Consider the following 5,015-nt stretch of genomic DNA (forward strand, 5'->3'; position numbering starts at 1 on the left):
TAGAATATATTTCCTTCTACTTGGACGTTTTGTGCATAGAGATGCTGTTCTTAGTCATCAACAGGTGTCAAGAGCTGTTCGTCATGCTGTATTGCTGTGGTTTGTGCCCGGAAACTGGAGTCCAAACAGTTCCTGCTATTAATGCAGGTTCCATCCTGTTGAAAGTTCATCTTTGTGCCATGGGCCAGGCCTGTGTAGGGCAGAAAGAGGGGTCTTGTGAGATATAAGTGCCTGTACCTTCTTCCCTCCCACATGCATTTGTTTCTTCTCAGTTGTTTTGCATCCCTTTCGCTCTCTCAGTCAGATAGCACACACATTCCTAAGTACCTTTTTCATTTTACTCTTTTTTTTTCCCGATGCAGAACTGTGCTGCTGCATCTCAGTCTCCCCAGACTCTCCAAGCTGCTTATTGCATGACCAGCATAGTCCACCTCCTCATTTACGTATACTACTATCTTCTTAAATTATCTTAAACTTGTGGCATATGTCCAGAAAGTTCTTCCCACTTACTCAGGTTGCCACTGGCATGTTTTTTGCCCTTGTATTCTCACCAAGAGGCCCAGTAGACTTATGCTTACTTCTCCTAGAGGTCTTCCTCACTTGTGTTCTCTTTATCACATCCCTTCCTGCACACCAACTCCAGAAGACACCCATTTCCTATCTCCCTGCTTCTTCTTTCTTGTGCATGCAAATACTATTTCTCTCCCCAGCCCTCATGTGCCCCCTCTCAGCTCCTCAACTGTTATCTCCTTCCAAGCTGTGCCATTCTGCAGTTGCTGAGCAAAGTCTGGGGTTGGGGAGATGGGGTGGGTTGTGATTTCCCTTCCCTGCTCACAGTCACCAAGCCAGAGCTCACAAACACCTCCTGGACACCAAAGGCCATCGATCCCAAGGCATCCAGGGCCCAGGCGACAGGTCTCTGCAGTATCTCAGCCCCCAGAATGCCCTGCAACTCTTTGGACTCTTGTTTACTTTCTTTTTCCTTCTTTCCTTTTTTTCTTCCTTCCTTTCTTCCTTGCTTCCTCCCTCTCTCATTTCCCTTCCTTCCTTCTTCCCTTATTTCTCTCAAATTCAATTATTTTATCTCTTTAATGCTGTGCAAGCTCTAAGTCTCCAAAGAAGTGAGATACTTTCCCCCAGAGGAACTAAAGCCACCCCCAGCACAAAGTACATACTGCACTGCCCCTGAATGTCTCAATTCAGGAAGATTTGAGCTCCCATTGTTTGCAGTTCACAGAGTTCACCTGCATTTTAGCCTCCTCATCCGTTAAAGAAAACAAAATGGAGAGGAGAGAAAAGGAGAAATATGGCTGTAAAAGCAGCAGTCAGTCAGAGACCCCTTGTGTTCCTGGTACCAGTTGTGGTCCAATCAATCAGTCTCAAACAGCCCACCGGAGAATAACTGCCCAACTTACCCAAATTTATTTTCTTTAATAACAGAATCCTCCTGTGACCCTGTGGTTATTGCTGACACAAAGCAAGGCCTGCTTGAGCCTGATATCTGCTCCCTTGTTCCCTGCTGTTTGCTGAGCAACGGAGCCATCGTCCCCTTGTTTTCTGCAGACGGCAGCTTTAAATCACTGCCAGCCACTTCTGACAGTGAGGGCCGGCAGAGACTCTTACACAGGTCGCTCACTTGTGTGCATTAGTTTGTGGGTGTCCAAGGAGGCTTCAGCTTTTCCTGTTGTCTCCTTGCTTGGTAAAACAAGGGCCAAAATGCCTAGGGACATCTGCTTATTGTTTGAGTGTCTGGCTCTGTGAACACTATTCAGGTGATGCAGGGACTGAACAATCACACAGAACAAGCAGCTACGAGAAAAGTGCAGTAAAACCACACTCATGCTCTGCCCAAGTGGCATTGCTAGCCAGGAGGCTGGTGTGCTCCAAGCCACCAGACACAGAGATTAAACAAAGGAAAATGGAAAATTCAGTTACAGGGCAGGTTCGCTTTGTGGTAGGTAGAGTCTCAGGGCACAGCATCATAGAGTCATAGAATGGTTTGGGTTGGAAGGGACCTTAAAGATCATCTAGTTCCAACCCCCCTGCAGTGGCAGGGACACCTCCCACTAGACCACGTTGTTCCAAGCCCATCCAGCCTGGCCTTGAACACTTCCAGGGAGAGGGCATCCACAGCTTCTCTGGACAACCTGTGCCAATGTCTCACCACCCTCACAGTAAAGAATTTCTTCCTAATGTCTAACCTAAATCTACCTTCTTACGTAACATGTTTGTTGCAGACTTTGCTCCTTCTTTGGGAGGTGTTTGAAATCCTTGTGAGAAATGTGGAAGGGTGTTTTTTGGAAATTCTGGAAGAGGAATCCTGAGCCCTCCAGGCTCAACTATAGGGTAGGTCTTTGGAAGGTAAATGAAAGGTCTTTAAATAGTAAATGACGTTTTCTTTAGAGCTGCCATAAACCCCACATTCCCCTTATGTTACAAAAAAGTGTCTGTAGGATACAAGAAATAAAAAACTTAAGTAATGAAACCTGCCTTTTTCAAAGAAAGGCAGTATTTTCTCCCTGTTTTAGAAACTCAGAGGAGATGCTTCTACAGACTTGATCCCAGGTTGGAAACCTGCAGTGCAACCTCAGCACAAGATTCCGAGTGCTGCACTACCTTCTTGCAAAGACTTGGCTGCCCTGGAGGAGTCTTCTACTGCTACCTGGAAGGCTGAAGACACTCTGACAAAGCAGCAGCCATCAGCTTTCCTGCAGGGAATCCCAAGTACTGGGTACAGGGCATGCACATTGGCTTAGCCACTGCCACGGCAGGACACAGCTCCTGCAAACTGTATTTACTGGGAGCTGCACAGGTGTTGTAAATCAATTGCTTTCTTACCAAGGTATGAAGGTGAAGTTCAGACATTTCATACCAAAAGCTGTCCCTAGGTGCACAGTGCCCCTTCCCCAGCAAGCAGGAGGGTGTGCTTGGGAGTACTGCCTCCCCTCAGCTGCACACCCCAGAGCCTGGGGGTCCCAGAGCCCTCGCTGCCTGTGTCTCACCCTCTGCTCAGAGCCACCCTGTGATGACTGCACCGCGGGGAGACCCTGTCCCTAGGGCAAGGCTGTTGCAAGCTCCTGCCTGCCTGGACACCCCAGGAAAGGGCAGGGCTCCCTCTACAACCCTGTGCCAATGTAAGGCCTTCCCCTGGCTCCTGCCTCCCTGCCAAACACCTTTCCCTGTGGAAAACAAAGCCGTGTTATCACCAACCATATGAATGGTCTCAGGGGCTGATTTGGGGTAGGGGTTGGCGGTAGTGCTGCCTGTGGCTGAAAAGGGAAAAGCACACATTGCTCACGATTGGCCATTCTGCTGGATGGCACTTGAAGGTTATACCCCAGAAGAAGCTTTGATTTAAGCTCACTATCAGGCATCTCTGAGAACAGGCCTGCTGCCCAAGGATGGAGAGCATTTCACCTACTGGAAAGAGGGGGTTTGGGCACTTCACTTTTCTTGTTTGATAAGGGGGAAGGCCTGGGTTTTTTTACAGGCATGCAGGTATAGACCAAATCTCATGTTATGGTCCATTGGAAGCAATATTGGACCCTGCTGAGACAGTAAAACCAAAATGGGAGTAATTTTAGATGTTTCACTTCAGTGAGGGTTTTTTAATCCTTCCCCTTTAAAGAACTGAACTTTTTTCTAAGGCTCAAGGACTTACTACAAGAGGAAATAGCTTCACTACGCCTGTACTGGAGAGCAGATTCTGGGAAAGGAAAATCCACTCCAAAACTGGAGGAATGGCCTCACAAGGCAAAGTTTCAATGCAAACCCAAACCTTTGTAAGGTCTAGGAGAGGACATGCATTCCCTGTGAGGGGAAGACACGGACGGGCCCCTGCTCTGCCAAGGTTAGGCAAGACGAGAAGTGAGGGGGCAGAAAGGAAAAGCTGCATTGCAGGGAAGAAAGGTCACTGGCAGTGCTCAGTAAGCCTGTAGTGAGGGAGCACGTGTGGCCTACAGGTATTTCAGGTATTTCCAGGTGAGGCAATGCAGTCTTCTCCTGGGCCGCTGTGGGCAGGGCGTGTGCTGCAGCATGTCTCACAGTCCTGGATCGCACGGTGCTGCAGGTAACAGATGTAGCTGGGGCAGCACCCTGAGCAAGGACTCTAGGAGCTCTCTGCATCCCCTGTGTATCCGTAACCTAGGAATCCAGGCAATTTTTGGCTGGTCACATCCCACTGACAGCTAAACATCTATGAGTCCTCCTGAACTGAGCAGGACAGCAGTCTGTTTGCAGGGCACATGAGCGAGCAAGGCTGCAGGCGTCTCACACACCTGGCAGAGCTGCTGCTGCTGGCCCAGTGCTCTGCAAGCTGAGACCCACAAGTCAGTCCACAGGGATGGCCTGTCATCCCATGATACATGGAATAATTAATGGACTTGAGGCTAAAAAATTGGCACAGGCTGCAGTCAAATGTTTATGCTTGGATGCAAGCCGAAGTGTCTAAACCTTCCTGGGGACATTAATTGGCTTCTGACTGTCTGCCTCTCAATCTAGTGGGGGGCTCATGGCTAGTGCTGTTTGGCTTTTCATAGGTTTGCTCAGTCCCCTAATCTTCTGTGAAAATTATCTGGCATGAGTTCTGCAAGTCAGAATGGCAAAAGTATAATTAATTCCCTGTGTGAAGTGAAAACAGCCAATTTTCCACAGCGTCAGCTTGAACATCAACAAGTCATTGAAGTAATATGCAAAAAGCAGACAAAATTTGCACACAGACAGCAGATATACTGAATTTTTATGGGCTAACAGTGTTTTATATGTTGCTGGATAAAAATGTCAATGCAGACCTTTTAATTCCTTTTTCTGATCAGTATCTCAATACAAGGAATTTGTTGAGAATGTTTACTCATGGAATATTATATTCTAGACACTATCACTTTGCAGACAGGTCTCTCACAGATATCTCAGCACAGAATGGAAAGTATTTTTCTTTAGTCAGGGGCAGGAATTTAAGATAAAACTTTTCTAAAGCCCAAGCCCATCCCTTCCAGTACCTAAAGCTTTCTTTCCCT

Source organism: Chaetura pelagica, unplaced genomic scaffold (genome assembly GCF_000747805.2).
Source record: "Chaetura pelagica isolate M959 unplaced genomic scaffold, ChaPel_1.0 scaffold9, whole genome shotgun sequence".
NCBI classification, from domain to species: Eukaryota; Metazoa; Chordata; class Aves; order Apodiformes; family Apodidae; genus Chaetura; species Chaetura pelagica.